At 44.6% G+C, this 20977-nt stretch overlaps 1 protein-coding gene across 9 annotated transcripts in view; it reads right to left on the bottom strand.

The window, feature by feature from the left end:
- The window catches only part of add3a (adducin 3 (gamma) a), a 92623-nt gene that overhangs the window by 57177 nt on the left and 14469 nt on the right, over nt 1–20977 (bottom strand). For 2 of the 9 annotated variants that reach the window (XM_029122545.2, XM_029122544.2), the window contains exon 2: nt 15903–15957. The exons of 1 other annotated variant lie outside the window; for it this stretch is intronic. The gene's annotated coding sequence lies outside the window, so the exon portion shown is untranslated. Of the gene's footprint in view, nt 1–2706; nt 3134–3843; nt 4129–15902; nt 15958–20977 lie in introns of those variants that run through there. 6 more of the 9 variants (XM_029122550.2, XM_029122549.2, XM_029122548.2 and 3 more) reach the window with 5 other exon arrangements.

Here is a 20977-nt window from a genome sequence, read left to right as displayed (position 1 = left end):
GTGCATCATTCTTAAATACTGTCAAGGAGTGAGGAACACAGTGTTCTTTGATAGCAAGGCATTGTGCTGCTCGTATATCTCCCCTGATAACTCCTGACTTCCTCTCCCTGTGTTTCCACTTAACGGAGTAGGGGAGTGGGCGTGTGTGACAGGGATTGAGTGATCTGAGGGGCGGCTCACAGGCAGTGAAAGAGGTGTTTCCCCCCTTATGTCCTTATGGTATACATCCCTCAGGTTTATGTAATGGTAGCGTAGCGACGGGTGTGTGTTTTAAATTTGCTAGCGGGCCAGCCGGTGATTAAGTCACTTGACAGCATGGCATCCAGCTGTCCAAACCAGCTGCACTTCGTTTTGCTGGCGAGAAAAAACAAAACACTGTGCGCCAAAATATACAGTGTATAGGTGTGCACATCTCTGGGTGCTCAGTAATCAACTCCACAGAGTAAACAGTTTGTGTCCATTTGTTGTTGGGTTTTGTTTGGGGGGGGGCAGGGGGGCATTTGGAGAACTGAGGACCATTTCTGTAAATCCAAAGGCCAAACAATTTTCTGCACATTTTCAATTGAGTACAGAGTTTTGTTTTGCCGCGTTACACTAAACTAAACCAAATGTATTTGGGCAGGACCCTCAATCCATCCAGAGAAGCTTAAGTCTGATCTGTGAAAATAGGCCTGGCAACCCAGTTTTGGACCGTCTTTCAGGTGTTCTCAACCCCTCATATGGTACACATTCAAACTTATACCTCAAATTTGTTCACTACAAAGTAATGTGGATTCAGGAACATAATGAATACATTAGATACATGATGACAAAGCTGGTAAGTCGGGTGAATTGACAGAGTAGTCCACTCCGGCATGGTTTCCATTTCACAGATGTTTCTGAGAATGTCAGACTATTACCATGTCACAAATCTAGGATGGAAGAAGAGGACGAAAATATGTTTTTTAATTACACTTGCTTGGCAAAATGGAACAAATAGAATAGGTGCATATACACTCAATCACAACCCCCCCACCCCACCCCACACACACACACACAGAAGATCATATTCTGACAGTACAATAGATGAACAGCTACATAGGTAGACTCAACAGATTCCGTTGCAGACAATAAAAAAAAAATGGTGCAGCTAACACAAACACACAGGGAACTATGGGTAAAAGTGTAAGAAAACCTACTTCTAGGACTTCAGCATGACCATTCCTTTGTGACAACTGCTGATATTAAAGTGGCTTTACAGAGGCACCGTATTAACTGAACATTGAGAATACGAATGATAGCTCATATCAACTGTAGACTTGAGTCTGTGGTGCCATCTTAAAGTATTGCCTCTTATGACTCCAAACTCAAAGGTTGCAAAAACCTGCTTTACAACAACAAAGTGTGACCTAAAAGTCCCAACACTGCTCATTATAGACTACACAATACAGGCCGACACTGGAAAGAAAATGTACCACATCTTGCCACTGTCAAGGACAATGGGTGTCACTCCTTGTACTGTACTGTTGTAGGTGGGAACAATGTGTATTAGGGTCCTTCCCTCTGCTAGTGGATAATACACAGGTTGACTTCTATTCACTTTCAGAAAAGTGGCGAGGGGTGTGTAAGCGGCTAAGGGACAGGATTGAGCAGCAGTGGGAGTACTGCGTTCTACCCTGAGGACTTCGCAGGATGACTGCACACCCTCAACTGACCAATCAACTTCGGTCATTTCATCTGTGATGATGAGGCACTCAACAAGATGATTTGTCTCGACAAACAGTCTGTTGTGAAATATTGGAAATTGCGCAGGTATTTTAGTTAGAACTTAGAAAATATGACCACAGATCTAAAAGGACTGCCAGCAAGAAAGACAAAGAGGTTACCTGCTCTAAACAGTGACGTTCATCATCTTGCTAAATTATCTACTTACAGGCAGCGCTGGTCGTTGGAAAATTGCTAGATGCACTGACCAAGTGTACACAACACTACACATCTTCTAAGCTTGCTTGCTGGCCACTGAAGCTAGAGATCTGAAAATCGGATTAGTTTCAATGAAGCAGCTACTTCTGTTTCCAAGAAGACAGTGTATTTAGCTAGCTTGCTGTGTTGTTCTAGCTAGCAAAGTACATGCGAGGAATCCAGTGAGCTTACGCTATCTAGCTAAAAACATGGCTGTAGGGGACGATGGCAGAACTGATTAGGAAGAGTGAATTTCATGTTTTATTTGTCATCTTGCCGGCTAGTTATTCATCTGTGGCCCTTTAAATAACAAGGGATTTACAAGAGAAACATTAGGAGCAGAATCTGGTCATCATTGGCTGCCGGCTACCAGCAACATGCAAGGAACAAGCCAAACAAGATAGAAATTATAGCACCGTACGACCATAGATTCTGTTTTTGAATAACTGCAAAGGTGATCTCTATGAACAAAAAAATTGACTGCCAACATTTAGAGAGTAAAAAAAAACACTAAAACATTGGACCAAAAGACCTGTCAGTTTTTCTAAATTCAGACCACATGCTGGTCAAGGCTGGTGTCCAACTTAAGGCACTCAAACCACTTCATGATGCCTGTGACCAACACCAGTACAGTCATTTACCAGCATAACCAGTGCAAACCAGTACTGGCCCACTTGGACTAGCATGGGCCATAAAAAAACACTTGCAAACCAGCTTGGCCATAAAAAAAAAAACAGTCCATCTTTGAAAGTGAAACACTCTTACCTGTTCCAGCAGGGGTGCATGCCAGCCTTTCCACTGAATAAGAGTGTCAACAACTACAGCATAAAGGCAATCCAGAAGGACGGTCTGAGCAGTGACACCACGTCTCTGGTATCAGCTGGAATAACTTCCCACCGTAATAACACTAAAGCAGACCACATTTAGAGATGTCTACCACAGTCCCTATACTAGCTGTACAGTCATTTCCTCTGTTTTGTTTCAGCACAAGACGAGCATTCACCTGAAACCACACAAAAAAACCACCTGGGTATGTGACACGTCAGCTTCAGCCACTCTTATCACCCACTTAAGGCACTTTTGTCTGTAAACAGAAACCTACGAGAAGGAATAGAAAAGCTCACGGACAAGTTTCTCTAAGGCCCGACTGCAGACGTGGCTATTCTGCTCCCTTCTAGCCCCAACACCTTCTGTGCAGTGAATCTTTATTGAAGGTGAGATAAATGTATGTTCATACCAATCTGGCATGGTGCGACACACACACATAACAGAAAGACACACACCCCTCCCCCAAATCACTCTGACACTTGAGGAAAGGCGGAACACAGGCCCATCAGAGAGCCCATTCAGAGTTTACAGAACTATTCACACTTCACAGGACCATTCGCAGGAATGTGCTTTACTTTGTTCGTGGAATTGCTCAGTCATTTAGGAGGAAAAACACAAAGTCTCCTGGGAATTTTATTACCTAACTTAATCCACCACGACGGCATGTGGTTCTTATTGAACTTTTCTAGTTTTGACAATGTATCTACACCGACAACACATCCAGAGCGAGTAACGCCCGTACAACGACACAGGCTTAGGTAGTAGATCTGAAAAACCTTTACCGGGAAGACCTCGCCTGGTTCACAGAACTACATACAGTAAGCTAAGCTCACTCATCAACCGACCGGCCCAATACACACTACTTGGCTAAGCAAGTCACCGCAATCTCTAGCTCAGCAAACAGCCGCACTTTCTAGCTTAGCAGGTAACCGTACACTTTCTGCAGTGGTCAGTAAACACTACTGCTGGCACACACCGGTGACGGCATCGCAAAGCCGTCCAACAACACACACACAGACGCATGAATTAGAGAGGAGCACACGCATGCATACAGTATAGTACAGTAATACTGACCGGAGACAGACAGCTGATGGAAAGATTAGCAGCAAATCCTTTCCTTCCTTTCTTCAGAGTGAGTGAGTCAGGATCCACCTGCAATCTACTATTACTTCTGTTCCCCCCCCTCTCCCTCTCTCTCTCTCCCTCTCGCTCTCTCGGTTGCTCACTCCCCAACTCACGCCTCTCCCATTGTGACTGCAAAGTGAGCGGTGCACAGAAGGCTGCACACTCGTTTTCTCTTCCCCTAGCTCTGCTCTTCTCCTTTCTGAAACAGGAGGTTGCGCTATCTCATTCCGTGCAGAGAGGGGGGGGGGGAAACGATAGCACAAATCCTATCTCTCCTGGGCTCAGAGGAAAAGCAGCTTGCGGGGAGGAGAGAGGATTTTGAATGCTGGGAGAAGAGGGGGGTTGGGGGGGGGAGGGGTGCTGATTAGAATTCCCTACAGGCCGGAGCCCAGAGACGGACAGTGACACAGCGTTCTCTCTCACCCCCGCCTTAATCGTGCTGCTAAGTCTTTTGTCCAGGTTCCCAGGTCACGTTTCTCCCTCTACGTCTTTGTACTTCTTGTACCTATTGGTTATCTCGCGAGTAGGAAAATGAGTATATATATTTTTTTACTTTCAAAAGTTTTCTCCCCTTTCACTTGTTAAGTCCCTCTCCCTCTCTCTCTCTCTCTCTCTCTCTCTCTCTCTCTCTCTCTCTCCCTCTCTCTCTCAATCTCGGCGTCGGTGTCTCTATTCCACATTCGATGCTCCCACCGGGTTGGTGGGCTGGGACAATGGGGCCCCGGGCCCAACACAAAGGCCCACGGCCGCTTTCAGTGGTGCAAAGTGCAGACAATCGAGAACCCCTCCCTGGCCACATGCGCCCCCCCCCCCCCCCCCCCCCCCCCCCCCCGAAACCCCCTTCACAACATTCACCACTTTCCCTGACTGAGGCTCAAGTACCTGAAGTAGCCTCATCGCGAGGGAATAAATATTCTCAATACAAAAGAAAGTCTGTGCCCAAACACAAAAGCAGTGGTTGAAAGACAGAAAAAAACAACAGCATTTCTTCCAATTAACAACCAATTCCCTATAAAGTACTGTGAGGTATATGGTCAAAACCGGGGAGGGGACATACTCAGTTTGTCTGTAATTACAGGACAACTGCCCAATGAACACCCAGAATTTCAAATGTTTTTGCATGGTGAGATGATGCCTTGTTAGTGTTGTCAAGCGGTTGTAGTGAGGTAGGTTTGTTAACTGTGGGTTAAGAAAGGGAGGCGATGGGGAGGATATTGCATTACCATGACAATGATTGGCTAGCTGACTTCACACTGAGCAAAAAGTGACAACCAAAGTTCAACAGGACCATCTGTGGAACAGACTATAATACCACTTTCAAAACAGAGAGCTACAATTTACCTATCTCTCATGCCTAATTACCAGAAAAGTGATACATGAATTCTACCAACCACTTTCCAAGGCCTTCATCCAATGACAGTAACAGTGATAGGACCACAAACTACTTCTCTGGGATCTTCTGTGCTTGGTATTAATTGTGCATGGGAACAGGCCACACTAAGCAATTCCTAGAAGCCTCCTGTAGATTTCCCAGAAGTCCATTCAAAGACAATTGAATGGGAAACAGCTTGACATTTAATATGTCATACAATGTCGATGTTCGTCAAGACAGCTGTTTATCTTGCATCATCCGGGGCCTCGGTTGCCTGTTAGTGCATTCATGTGAGGTGCAGTTAGAGTCAGGAAGACTGCTGTGTAAAGTTGCCTGTTAGTGCATTCATGTGAGGTGCAGTTAGAGTCAGGAAGACTGTTGTGTAAAGTTGCCTGAGTATTAATCAAAGGGGCAACTGCCTGTAAACTGACCGTTCCATGTGTTTATATGTGCAGTATATGCAGAGCCCGGCAGAAGTATTCAGACCTCCCGACCAATTTTGTCATTAATTACCAATGGTAATTTGAAATCTAGTTCTGTGTGATATACATTTTTTTTTTTTTTAAAACACTATTGTAAGGTGACATTGGTGTTCTATTGGGAAGTATTTGTAAGACAAAAAAAAAAAGGAAATATGTGCATTCTATATTCCACCTCACACATTAATATTTGTTAGAGGCGCCTCTTGCTGCGATGACAGCTTTCAGTCCTCCGAGGGAAGTATGTACTAGCTTTGCAGTGATTTTGGCCCGTGCTTTTTGGCAGATTTGCTCCAGATTGCTCAGGTTGGTTGGATGACACTTGTGGAAGGCAATTTTCAAATGTTTCAGTTTTTCAGCGGTATCGAGAGAGACTTTGACTGGGCCACTGTAGAACACTCACCTTTGTGTTTGTGGCCCCTACAATGTTGCTTCGGTCATGCGCTTGTTTTCTTCCATGCACAGTGCATGGAGTTTTGGCCAAAAAGCTTTATCTTGGTCCCACCTGACCACAAAACCTTTTCCCACATTGCAGCTGAGTGTTACGTAGAGCTCTTGATATGGTTGCCCAGTGCACCATTACTCTATTCCCAACCCCAGAACACTACAGCTCCTTCAAAGTGATTGTTGGCCTCCCTGTGGCTTCCCTCATAAGTCCCCTTTTCACAGTCTATTCTTGGTAGTGCCTGGGTGGTGCGATGGAGCTTCCACTGCCCTTATTATTGATCTATTTATGCTTGCTTGGAAATCAAAACAACTTGACATTTTCCAAATCAATGCATTTGTATGACAACATTCTGTAGAATTCACATAGAATTTTCCTTCAGATTCAATGGTTGACCAATTATCCCTCAACAGTGTTTCATCCAGAAAGTGTGACAGCAACTTTAATGGTTCAAAGGTAAACTGGGCAAACTGGGAGCTTGTACAGAACCGTGTTTGAATACATATGCAGGCAACATTATTTCAGTTTATTATTTTTCTTACAAATATTTCCCAACATAGTGCGTGTTAATTCAGCTTGCACTGCACGTACATGTAACATACATATAACATATCACTGTAACTCGTATTATATATAGACCGCGGCTTCACGCTGTACTAAAACAAACTCAGGATTGCGGCTTTGAGATGATCTCCAGTACACCCCAGTTCAAACCAATCATCTTTGTCCTCCACTGTGGTTTCTAATGTGATTTTAGTTGCTGCCTCTGACAGCATCCATGAAACCGGAGCATACAGTAGTGCAGACCATGGCAGAAAAACATCATACAGTAATTATAGGAAGTAAAATAATAAATATAGAAATGTTTCTGGTAATCGCCTAGTCAGGTGTCCTGTCCAAAATGATAATCCGGATTAAATCAATAATATATCAATTATTCAAGCAAAAAAGAAAAACACATAATCCTTCAGGAGTAAAGAGATTCCTTATTTCCTGTCTTCATGTGGTCTTTGTTGCTTAGTGTTTATCAAACATTGCAGAGACTAAAGAATCTCCCATAAGCCAAAACAAACATAATCTTTCCTTTGACAATAATGTCTTGGGAACTAGGGAAAGTGCTTTTTGAAAAGAGGGGAAATGAATGTAAAATGACTTATGATTTAAGTAACTACATTATGATGTAATGTAATGTGCAATTATATTCAGTGTCAGGTTTACTTGAACCAGTGAGTGGAAGTCAGGTTTACTTGGTGTAAGTCTCTGAACCAGTGAGTGGAAATCAGGTTTACTTAAAGTAAGTCTCTGAACCAGTGAGTGGAAGTCAGGTTTTCTTGGTGTAAGTCTCTGAACCAGTGAGTGGAAATCAGGTTTACTTAAAGTAAGTCTCTGAACCAGTGAGTGGAAGTCAGGTTTACTTAAAGTAAGTCTCTGAACCAGTGAGTGGAAGTCAAGTTTACTTGGTGAAAGTCTCTGAACCAGTGAGTGGAAGTTAGGTTTACTTGGTGTAAGTCTCTGAACCAGTGAGTGGAAGTCAGGTTTACTTGGTGTAAGTCTCTGAACCAATGAGTGGAAGTCAGGTTTACTTGGTGTAAGTCTCTGAACCAGCGAGTGGACGTTTGGTGAACTTGATGCAGTCCAACCCTAACGTTGTCATTAAAAATCTCTGTACCCACTGACACGCCACTGATGTCCCTGGCCTAAGCAGTCAGACACCACTGACGTCCTGCCCAAAATAGCTAAGTGTAGTTTTGCAACACAGCCAGCCCGTGCTTGGTGTGCCAGTCTAACATTAGGTCATATTTGGGTGGAGGAGATGGCTGGGACTCCATGCATTCTCCAGGATATGAAGGGACGCTAGAGGGAGGGTTTACCGCTGTAAGACTAGGCTGTAAACCCTACTGCTGGTCCCCCTTTAGGTAACACACACCTACCTGAAACACCTATGTTCAAATCCTCCTGTCAACATGCATGCACTCAATGCCTTTTGAAGGCATGTCACATATGTTAAAAATCAACATGCGCGCACACACACACACGCGCACCTCACTTATTCAAAATTAACAATGTATAAGGTAACAGACACACATGCGGGACCATTGAAGGCATAAAGAAGTTGCCACCCACTAGTGCAGGAGTAAATCTCATCCAAATCTACCCACCCATGTATGATCACAACCATATATATATCCTCTATAAACAGCTCTGAATAACACAGTCGCCAGAGAGTGCATCACATATCACGGCCAAGACAACGGGATAAACCCGCTGAACACCAACGAAACAGCAGATGTTTGCAATCAGAAAGATAAGAAGGAAACTGACTAAGAAATTGACTGCGTGGGCTAAGCTAAGCCAATGGTGTTGATCGGAGTAAGCTGCCAAAGCCAGTCTATTTACTATTAACTGCAAGGCTGTGCCAAAATCTTAGGCAACCTGAGAAAATGAATTCATCCGGGCAGTGCACATTTATTTGCTTTCTACAGTCTACAACACTGGAATAAATAAGAACAAACTGTTAAAATTAGGAAGAATTTAATGTGTTTTCACAAAATGAAACAGATATCTTACATTTTGGAGGTATCTAGAAACAAAATGTCACAGAGAAACTGGACAAGATTAAATCAGGAAATATGGAGGACGTCCCAAAAAGCTGCATCTGAGGAACAGTGCTTAGTGGTCATATAATCCAGTGAAGTGCTTTCTCAGCATCTGGAAGAGTCATCTGGCACTAAAGCACATTGTGAGGAATTGTTACAAGAAATGGCCACGAGTCACAACTCGGAACCCAAACACTTTGGAACACTGAGAGTATTAGATTAGCCACCTCAGAGACCTGACTTCAACAAAAATGAAGATGTGTGGGACCACTTGGACAGGGAAAATAACAAAAACCAGAATGAGTCAAACAACAAGTTATTGCAAATCGTGGAAGAATTTACCACAGAACTACAGAACTAGTGCTAGAACTGAAATAAATCACAGAACAGTCTACCAATGTGAATTGCTTCACTTTTGCAAGGCATTAAACATAAAATCCTGACATGTTTAAGAAAACAAGACGTTTTGCTAATTTATACTGGATTAATGTTACTTTGCGTTTACTTGAATATTGTTTTGTTTTTCTTCAAAGAAATAAACACATTCTGCTCAGATTTATGGCTAGAATTCTTTGTTTTCACAGTTTTCACTATTTAAATTTGCTGCTATTTTTCATTTGCTTTGGCAATGTTAACAAATGCTTCTTGCGGCAATGATTTCGATATTCTTAAACATATGTAAAAACTACCATTTGCACTAGATTTTGCCTTCATTGCACATCTATACATCCCGCTTGTACATACATGATACGTGATACTTATACATAATACTTGTACCTGCCCTCTTCTATTTGCACTTCTAGTTAGATGCTAACTGCATTTTGTTGTACTGTACTTGTACTGTACAATGATAATAAAGTTGAATCTAATCTAATCTAAAGTTTTTCTTAAGAACGCTTGTCAACTCCAGTGTTTCAGCCTATGTAAATGTGCCTACTGTATTTCTTGGCTGCGCGTACATAATTTTAGCTTTGAATTGATTAAATCTCAATTCTAGTGCAAAGCTATTTCAGAAGCAATGCCTCTATAGCTAATACCAGACACTCATTCATTCTTAATGGCGCAGTCTTCTAAACTCCCGACTCCATTTAATGCCAAGATGTTTTTTTATTTATTAAGGACTTTTGTAATGCTTTTTGTGACATGGCTCAAAATTACAGTCACAGGCTATCACGTAACCTTTCAGCCAATAACGTCGGCTGTGATTCTGAGGTGGGTCGGCTCTGATGTGTCCCAGGAGTCACATGTGGAGGTCAGACACACATGAAGGGATAAAGTATCCCATTACATGCATGTGACCCGCAATGTAACAGCGTGTAGTTGTGTAATACATGTGTATCACATCATTAGTTTATAAACTGCATGTAATATATGAAAGCGTAGGGCATCATTTAGCAAACCTCTACAATAACAGAACATGCCGCAACCCTGCCGGAGCCCTCTATTTCGACACCGACACATGGAAAGCATCACCGTTAGCTAACATCTCGGTAACGATCCAGCGCTGCAGAGGGAGATCACATTAAGACGGTCCACGCGGGTTTACAACCTCCCCCGGAGGCAACGCGTGCCAAACATCCCATGGCCCCGGTGCCCTACTCCTTACCGGGGGGCCCGTCGGCGGTGGTCAAAGGCAACGCGCTAACTAGGGAACGGGGTGGCGTTTGGGGAGCGGCGCTGCCGAGGGAAGGGCCACACGGGCCACTGGACTGCCAAACAATTAGTTAAATAGTCAGCCTCTGGCTTCAACGACACCCCGTTACAACATGTTTCCACTCAGACTGCCAGACTCACAGCGATGATATCAGATGAAAGGGCTTGTCATTTTCCTGACGTTTGGAATTGTTGCACGATGAGGTGTTTGTGGTGATGGTGATGGTGCGGGTTTGAAATCCTGAATAAGCGTTACATTTCACGACTGGAGCTGAGGGCAGTTAATAGTGATTTAATGTGGTCGATATTAAATCAGTACCAATCAATGACAGAGAATGTTAAAGAGACTTGAACAAAAATTTTTTTGGCATGGTGTATTGTCCAAAACGGTATGTTATTGTGTTTCTAAATGATGTTCAATTACATGTGAGACAGTCCTGTAACTCTCGGTCTGACTCTGTAAGACTTTTAATGAAAACCTACACTCAGTTGTGGTCCCCAACAATCTTTCTCCAGTCCTCCAGTTATAAAAAGCATGAGAAGCTTTTCCCAGTCGTGCTCTCCATTGGTCAGTGGTAGTATATCATCTCTTAGCCTGGGAGGATGACCTAGTATATGATATGTTACACTCCCAGTTCTTTCCTACATATTAATTTACTACCGTTTAACAGAAAGTTAATACCACTCTTTAGTCATTGTCCTGCATTGTAAACTGACTGACTGTAAAATATGAAATTCCTGTGGGAAAATATGAGTATTTACCATCTAGTCTAACATTCCTCTTCTCATATTCTGCTGGTTGGAGTATAACTTTCTCCTGTCCTTCTCTCTCCCTCTCTTCTTCTCTCCTCATATTCAACTCTCTTCTTCTCTCCTCTTATTTAACTCTCTGTTCCCTCCTCATATTTAACTCTCTGTTCCCTCCTCTTATTTAACTCTCTGTTCCCTCCTCTTATTTAACTCTCTGTTCCCTCCTCTTATTTAACTCTCTGTTCCCTCCTCATATTTAACTCTCTGTTCCCTCCTCTTATTCAACTCTCTCTTCTTTCCTCATATTCAACTCTCTGTTCTTCTCTCCTCATATTCAACTCTCTCTTCTTTCCTCATATTCAACTCTGTCCGTTTCTCTTCTAATAGTCAACTCTGTTCTTCTCTCCTCATATTCCACACTCCTTCTCTCCTTCTGTAGTACTCCAAGTATACTCCCTTCGCTCCTCACTTCTTCATCCAGTTCATCGCTCTCTCTCTTCCTGAGGAAGCCTCGATCAAACAGCCCATTGAGCTGAATGGAGCAGTGGACTGTCCTGACACTGCCTAAGGAGAGGTGTGTCCAGTCCAAGTCTCCCAGCCTCCCTGGGGACAATGCTGTCTTTTGTTGCCACCCAGTGTTACAAAGGACCTACAGACCAACAACCAGAGCTGGAGGGAATGAGTGTCTGTGTCAGAGACAGCGATTGAGAGAGACAGAGGCAGAGAGAGAATGAGAGAAAAGAGAGCGAGAGAAAGAGAGATAGACAGACACGGACACGGAGACAAAGAGACCATGGATTGATCAGAAACACTGCCAGACGGACTGGCTGTTAAGGTCTTCCATCAGCCTGTGGGGCCAATGGGAATAGACGGAGGGCAGATGGATGAGAGGAGACAGACCAGAGACCAGGTCAAAACTGAGAACACAGGACACACACGAACTCCCTTCCAATGTGATACAAGCACTCAACTTGGGTTTGTGAGACCAACAAATTGACCATAACCTCTTGACCAACCACGAACAGGCACTACAGAGACCTAACCACCACTTCAAAATAATAAACACAACGTAACTCAAAAACCACTAATGGGAACCACTAATGGAAACCACTAGAAACCAACGAAGGCACATCATACCTGTCTGTAAACAACGCACACATCAACAGCCGATCAAAACACAAACGGCACAGAGACCTAGCGGCCGATCCAAGACCCCGGACCAGTCAATACGCTCCAATAATGACAAGACAGTCAGTCACCATGGAGACCAGCACAGCTGGTATGTATCAGGGAAACACCCTGAATGACCGATGCAGAGCAGCCAGCCCCCCTCCGCCCCCCCCCCCCCACCCCGACCCTCAGCGTGTGTGTCAAGCCTGTCAGCTTGCGAGCCAATGTTTAGCAGATAAACAGACGCTTTACAGTGTTTTCAGCATTCTATGGCTCTGAGGTAACTACTAGAGATAAAGAGAGGGGAGGAAGGGAGGGAGGGAAGGGGGGAGAGAGGGGAGAGAGGGGAGAGAGAGTGATTGATAGAGAAGGGGAAAAGTCTGATGGAGGGGGTGGTGGGGCTGTGACACAGAACGATCATCCCTTCATGGCATTACAGTGGACGAGAATTACCAGATTCTTTAAAGGGAGGAAAGGGACAATGTGTGTGAAGGATGAGTGCTTGTGTGTGTGTGTGTGTGTGTGTGTGTGAGGAGAGAAAAAGAATGTGAACTTGACCTTCACCGTATTCATCTCTGCAACCTCCCCCGGATCACACACACACATGCACACACACACACACACACCAAGAACAATCCAACCCAGTCCTCGACAACCTGCCAGAACTATCTCTATTCCCCTACAACACTCCTTTACAAAAACCCGAGAGTCTCGCAGAAACCTTCCAGCTCACCACAATCTCAAACTGTCACGTTGGCTAAACCCGGCAATATATAAAGCCCTGCGCCGTCCGTATACTCGTTACGTTTTTTGTTATTGTTTTACACATAAAAAATGCCTGGACTTACAGATTTGACCAAGCTCTTAAATTCAACTGGGACCAGATGTTGCCAACGGAAAGAGAAGGGAGAGGAGAGACATGGCCCGGCAGACAAACTGCATGCATGGTTTGGGACAGATAGAGAGAGATATAAATGGTATGTGCATAATGTTTACTGCGACTTTCTGCTTTTTTTTGTTATTTATTACCGTGAGTCTTTCTTATATTTCTGTTTGGGATAGGGAGGGTCATGGGGGGGACTGACAGACTGACTGACCGACTGGTAGACAAACAGACTGACTGACCGACCGGTAGACAGCTGGATGATAGGATGACTGAGATCGAGAAGTGATTTGGTTCACATTCCAGTGAATCTTGTGTGTTGCAACTGAAGACTCCACACCTGAGAAGAGGGAGAGAGAGAGAGACAAACTCACACAAAGATAAAGAGTGGGAGAGAGAGAGAGAGAGAGACAAACTCACACAAAGATAAAGAGTGGGAGAGAGAGAGACAAACTCACACAAAGATAAAGAGTGGGAGAGAGAGTGAGACAAACTCACACAAAGATAAAGAGTGGGAGAGAGAGAGAGAGACAAACTCACACAAAGATAAAGAGTGGGAGAGAGAGAGAGAGTGGATGAAGAACTAGGCCTGAACTAGGCCTAGCTGACTGGAGGGACACCGAGCCTTTTACATTTGTCCCTTTGGACCGGTAACAGGTTCACCAGTCAAACAGCTTTTCTTATCCTTTATTTGTCTCCTTTCTCATCCTCCTCTCCTCCATTTCAGAGAGAGCAGATGACGCTCTATGGGCTGACACCCTCACAACCCCTCGGAATGCCTGGTCCTCTGTCTTTGTGTCTGTGTGTGTGAGTGTGTGTGACTGTCTGTGTGTGTGTGTGACTGTCTGTGTGTGTGAGTGTGTGTGACTGTCTGTGTGTGTGACTGTCTGTGTGTGTGCGGGTGTGTGTGTGCGCACGTACCACTGGCCTAGTCATTAGTCACATCAGCCTGCATTGGAGGAATGGAATAAACTGACCACATGGAAACACATAGTGACAGAGAGGTGGAAGAGAGAGAGAGAAAGAAAGAGAGGAATGGAGGGGGGAGAGAGAAAGAGAGAGGTGGAAGAGAGAGAGAGAGAAAGAGTGGGGGGGAGTGTTAGAAGCAAAGGGAAAAACAGTTGGGCCCCAATACTATTTTTCACTCCAAGACTATTGTTAACTTGCATCATCACTGAAGTATTTTAATATGAAAACAGCACCAGCCCAAACAGAGAACTTGTGTTTTTCTAACCAGTTCTTCACATTCTCTCTTCAAAGACAGGCTGTTACTATCAAGTGATTGCATATAATGCACAGAAAGAGTCCAATTAAACGATAAACAAGCTTAAGGTGGACAAACTGAAACCCCCTTTTCATTTGTGATGTAATTTCTAAGTGCAGTATTTAGGGCTTAGTCAGAAAGCATAGCCGCAAACCGCTAAACTGCAAGTGGGAAAAGGTAGATGTACAAAGCAGCTGGACAGTCGGTGGACAATTAAAATAGGAGAGAGTGTGGAAATGTTGTCGCTGGTCTTGCCTGGTTAAAGACTCAGCCATGGAGCTAACCCCTAACGGCTCACCATGCAACGGTCACACGAAGACCATATACACCCCGCAGAGGCCCGCCAACTCGGCCCCGACCCTTTTCCATTAGAGTTTCTACAGAGGCCCGCCAACTCGGCCCTGACCCTTTTCCATTAGAGTTTCTACAGAGGCCCGCCAACTCGGCCCCGACCCTTTTCCATTAGAGTTTCTACAGAGGCCCGCCAACTCGGCCCCGACCCTTTTCCATTAGAGTTTCTACAGAGGCCCGCCAACTCGGCCCCGACCCTTTTCCATTAGAGTTTCTACAGAGGCCCGCCAACTCGGCCCCGACCCTTTTCCATTAGAGTTTCTACAGAGGCCCGCCAACTCGGCCCCGACCCTTTTCCATTAGAGTTTCTACAGAGCCACGGCAGCTCAGTCCGGCCCAGTTTCCAGTAGTTTGCACAGAGACACAGAGGCACACATAGATGAAACAGCTTGGTCTGGGTCTGGCCCGGGCCAGTACCATCTGCTGGGTGCTGGGAAGCCGGTGTGAGGACCAGATAAGGAGAAACGCTCTAAAACGAAGCGACAAGCTAACAGGATGGCTGGGCAGTCACACGAGTTGAAAGTAGGTCTGATGTAACTCCGAAATGCACTGGTCACACAATGTGCTAAATGTGCTGAGAAACCAGCACAATACACCGCCACAGTATCAACACACACACAAGGTTCTGAAACCAACTGTGTGAAGGGGGTGGTCCTGAATGTCTAATAGTACGTCCAAAATTGCCACCAATTCCAACCTGAGCCCCGATCGCACTTCAAACTTTCACTGCAGCCTCAATGCTTAGGCCATTGCACTTCAGACCAATGTTTTCCAAAAAATGTTGCAGGCTAACTTTTGTTAAAAACATTTTATCAGTGAAAATTAATGGGCCTATTATTATTATAATCAATTTATACAGACACAGTTTCATTGAAACTGATAAGGAGCAGACAAGATGTGACATTTGCCTTGGGCTTATGATGTTCATGCAGCCAGCTGTTGCTACAACCAACTGTTGCTACAACCAGCTGTTGCTACACAATTAGTATGGGGGGAGTGTGTGTGTTGTGTGTGTGTTGATGCATACAAAAACATGTGTATTACCTCTCTGTAGTGATTAAGTCCTCGTCTTGTCCAACAGTTAAGACCACTTCTTGACCTTGAGGATAAAACAACAGTCAGAGTCAGTACCTGTATACACGTGGTACTGACTGGTACCTGTGGCCTTCAGTAGTCAGGTACATTTGGCCTTCAGTAGTCAGGTACCTGTAGCCTTCAGTAGTCAGGTACATGTAGCCTTCAGTAGTCAGGTACCTGTAGCCTTCAGTAGTCAGGTACCTGTAACCTTCAGTAGTCAGGTACATGTAACCTTCAGCAGTCAGGTACCTGTAACCTTCAGTAGTCAGGTACATGTAACCTTCAGCAGTCAGGTACCTGTAGCATTCAGTAGTCAGGTACTTGTAGCCTTCAGTAGTCAGGTACCTGTAACCTTCAGTAGTCAGGTACCTGTAACCTTCAGTAGTCAGGTACATGTAGCCTTCAGTAGTCAGGTACTTGTAGCATTCAGTAGTCAGGTACCTGTAGCATTCAGTAGTCAGGTACCTGTAGTCTTCAGTAGTCAGATACATGTAGCCTTCAGTAGTCAGGTACCTGTAGCATTCAGTAGTCAGGTACCTGTAACCTTCAGTAGTCAGGTACCTGTAGCCTTCAGTAGTCAGGTACCTGTAACCTTCAGTAGTCAGGTACCTGGAGCCTTCAATAGTCAGATACCTGTAGCCTTCAGTATTCAGATACCTGTAGCCTTCAGTAGTTTTCTGCATGTAGGCTCCAGAGACAACCATATTGCTACAACATATCATCAACTAAAGTCCCTATTATGTGTGCAAAGTACATATAATAGACATCATGATAACAATAATTACACACACAGACACCCATTTGCTTTAAACAACTCTGGTGTAAAAAATAAATGCCTTTGAAGTGGCGCAGATAAAGAGTCAGAGGACACAATGACTCCCTGTTCCTAGCAAGTGCACAAGGCCCTTTAGAGGAGTCCTGGCTGAAAGCAGTGTACTACCCAGGACATATGGTGCCGTTTGGGATGAGGACCCGTTCTGAACAGAGAGAGGGACCTCAGGTAACACATAGTTATGGAGATGAAAGGAAGAAACTGAAAGGTTGGATTATCATGGAGTACAGTCTCTTAATGTGGCCTGGAATGCTCTCATTACACACGAAACAGACATCACCCCCTGTAACACCGAAAGTTGTACGAAAATGAGGGACGTGAGGCAGACAAAACGGAAAAACACGGCCATTTTCCCAGCCCAGCGCCTCACACTATGTGCCAGTGTTGGAGGGGACTGCTGTCAGAGTGGACAGTTGTTTTAACTAGGTCATTATGGTAAGGAGAACTTTAGTTCCTGTTCCGCGTTCTCATGAACTCTGACGGCGACCAGTGTGCGGCCAGACCCAAAACCCACTGTGCGTTTAACGGGTTCTCCATAACAGCCACCTAACAGGTTACATTTTATGAGGGGGCTACAGGGTGTGGAACCAGGGGCCCCTACACGCACGGACACACAATCCAACCGAAGAACAGGTCATGCAACCTGAGGGACTTGACCTGCTCGTGATAGCCATCTCTCATCTGTACAAACACCAACTGTGTCAACAGCAGAACACAACCCTGTCATCACAGAGGAGGATCAATGTCATGGATTCTTGCCCCAAAAAGGGGACGTTTATTGTCGCGGAAGGCCCTGGCCAAAAACAGTGTGGAAAAAATCAGGCCTAGGTTGCCTTTTGGAACACGCCCATGGAGTACGCTGTTGCTATGGTTACTGGCTGTCGAACGCTATACTCTTGTACTTTCCAAGCAACGCTGGATCAACTTGACATCACTACAATCATTTTAAAACCAGAACTGGAGATTTGTTGTAATTGAGTTGTAGTGACGCAGTTCTCCAATTGTTGATTGGCTGGCCTGCTTCTGCCTGGGTCTCTGCTTACCAAATAATGCTTCTGACAGGGTCTCTGCTTACCAAATAATGCTTCTGCCTGGGTCTCTGCTTACCAAATAATGCTTCTGACAGGGTCTCTGCTTACCAAATAATGCTTCTGCCTGGGTCTCTGCTTACCAAATAATGCTTCTGCCTGGGTCTCTGCTTACCAAATAATGCTTCTGACAGGGTCTCTGCTTACCAAATAATGCTTCTGCCGGGGTCTCTGCTTACCAAATAATGCTTCTGCCTGGGTCTCTGCTTACCAAATAATGCTTCTGCCGGGGTCTCTGCTTACCAAATAATGCTTCTGACAGAGTCTCTGCTTACCAAATAATGCTTCTGCCGGGGTCTCTGCTTACCAAATAATGCTTCTGACAGGGTCTCTGCTTACCAAATAATGCTTCTGACAGGGTCTCTGCTTACCAAGTAATGCTTCTGACTGGGTCTCTGCTTACCAAATAATGCTTCTGACAGGGTCTCTGCTTACCAAATAATGCTTCTGACTGGGTCTCTGCTTATCAAATAATGCTTCTGACAGGGTCTCTGCTTACCAAATAATGCTTCTAACTGGGTCCGGATCTGACTCACTTTTAGATGATTTCCAGTGTGAAAACATTGTTTTGATTCATCCCGGAAACTGACTGTTTCGAACCAAGCCAGAACACATCCCGAAACACCTAAATCTGTCTCAGGTTGAATTCAGTAATTGATTCAGTTTAATCGCAACAGAAGGTTTTCAGTTTGGTGGTCCGGCAAATCTTCATGAGCTTCAGCATTGATTTGCAGATTCTTGAACCCAACTTTTTTGTAATTTTATTTTTAAGTTGGCTTTTGCCTGGGGATATGAGCGAATGAAAAGCGGGACACTTATATAAGACAGCAGACAGTGCTAAGCAGCCTAAATATTTAATGATGCCACAGTTCTCCAATCCAATTAGTTTTCGTTCAATCTCTCAACTGAAAGTTCTTCCCTTTGAACAACTTTCAAAATCTAGATCACAGGAAGGGACATCAGGTTCTGGCTTGGTGTGAAACAAGTACGCAAACAAACAAACACTTAAAAACCCTATTGAGGACGGGACCCGGTTCATTTCTTTAGCTTTGTCACGGTTACATAACGAAAGTTGTTCATTAGTCCGATGTTGTCAGCCAGACTCAAGAGTGTCGCTCAAATGGCGCCGAGCGTTTTTGCGTTTTTGTTCTTCTGCGCCCCCGAATGACACAGCATGTCATGGAAAAAGACCAGACTTGGTTAGGGGATGAGTCTTGGCTAGAGGGATGACTCCCGGCTAGGGGATGGATACAGTTCTTTGTCATTCATGCACTCATGATAATTACCAAATGTATGAAGTATCAGGTGAGATCATTAAAAGACCAGAGGAAGAAGGACAGAGATAGAGACAGAGAGAATGCTGGATGAGATTGACACACCACGGAGGGAATCTGAACCATTCACTTCCACCCTTTAACAGGCCAGAGATACTCTCATTTGAACAGCACCCAACCGATGACCTGTACACACCTAACACCGGTCACCATTAAAAACATTAACAGGGGCTCGAGCCTGAAAGAACATGAACCAAACTACTGCGTGCCTACATGGAGACACCTGTCCAGCTAGGTAACCACACCTGACAACTGCCAGATCCACATGGTCAGGTGAAATATCAGTTGTTTTATCCTTAACAATACAGGAAACCTTAACTGCTCCTGTAAAGTGCTCTGGGTGACAGCGCCTGATAAATGACTTAAACGGAGGGACCGATATGTTAGAAGAGCTCCCCCAACATGAACAGGTCAGACAGGGAAAGATGAACACATTGCCTCTTGGGAACAGATGGCAGCATGGGACCACCAGAAAACAACACTAAAATGATTGACAGCAAGTGTAATCAGTCCATTAGTCAACAACTGTGACCCCCCCCCCCCCCCCCCCCCCCATACCATTCGCAAGCCTTATCATCATGGAACACCCCAAGAAAGTACAAAAGCAAATCTAGACACAATGAAGGATTTATAACATTACCAATAAAAGTTAAAAGGCAAGGCAAGTTTATTTGTATAGCACATTTCAAACACTGGGCAACCCAAAGTGCTTTACATTAGAAAAGATAATAGGAATAGAAAACAGGCCAAGGTTCAAAAAAGCCTTCCCCCTGACACAGACACACAAACACACACACATATACAGAAAACCTTTTAATTTGGCCCAAAATCAACTCAGATTTGGAGTAAAGTTTCCCATTTAATAGGTCAGTCAATGTGCAGGGTAGGACAGGGTGAGAGAGGGTGAGAGAGGGCAGAGCTGTGCTACAGTGGCTTGACATCAGGGCCCACCACAACCAGTCAATAACAGCCTTTCCCTGAGAGCAGCAGTTTTGGAGTGGCAGGGCAATACTGTCTGTCTGTGCCGCAGTCCACACTAAAAGCCCTTTAATCTGCTAACTGTTGACTCTGCTTTCTGGGGGCAACCGTGTGTGTGTGTGTGTGTGTTTGCACACGCCTGTGTGTTTTAGACTGAGCATCTGCATGCATTCATGACCATTATTCACAAACATTATTCTTATTGAAACACCTCCATGTCAGTGGCGCTGAAATCTATCCATGTCAGTAGCACTGTAACATCTCCATGTCAGTAGCACTAAAACATCTCCATGTCAGTAGCACTGTAACATCTCCATGTCAGTAGCACTAAAACATCTCCATGTCAGTAGCACTGTAACATCTCCATGTCAGTAGCACTGCAACATCTCCATGTCAGTAGCACTGCAACATCTCCATGTCAGTAGCACTGTAACATCTCCATGTCAGTAGCACTGAAACATCTCCATGTCAGTGGCACTAAAACATCTCCATGTCAGTAGCACTTTAACATCTCCATGTCAGTAGCACCGTAACATCTCCATGTCAGTGGCGCTGAAACATCTCCATGTCAGTAGCACTGCAACATCTCCATGTCAGTAGCACTGCAACATCTCCATGTCAGTAGCACTGTAACATATCCATGTCAGTAGCACTGAAACATCTCCATGTCAGTGGCACTGAAACATCTCCATGTCAGTGGAGCTGAAACATCTCCATGTCAGTAGCACTGAAACATCTCCATGTCAGTAGCACTTTAACATCTCCATGTCAGTAGCACTTTAACATCTCCATGTCAGTAGCACTGAAACA

The sequence above is a fragment of the Esox lucius genome, chromosome 9 (genome assembly GCF_011004845.1).
Source record: "Esox lucius isolate fEsoLuc1 chromosome 9, fEsoLuc1.pri, whole genome shotgun sequence".
NCBI classification, from domain to species: domain Eukaryota; kingdom Metazoa; phylum Chordata; class Actinopteri; order Esociformes; family Esocidae; genus Esox; species Esox lucius.
This window is presented reverse-complemented; position numbering and strand designations above follow the sequence as displayed.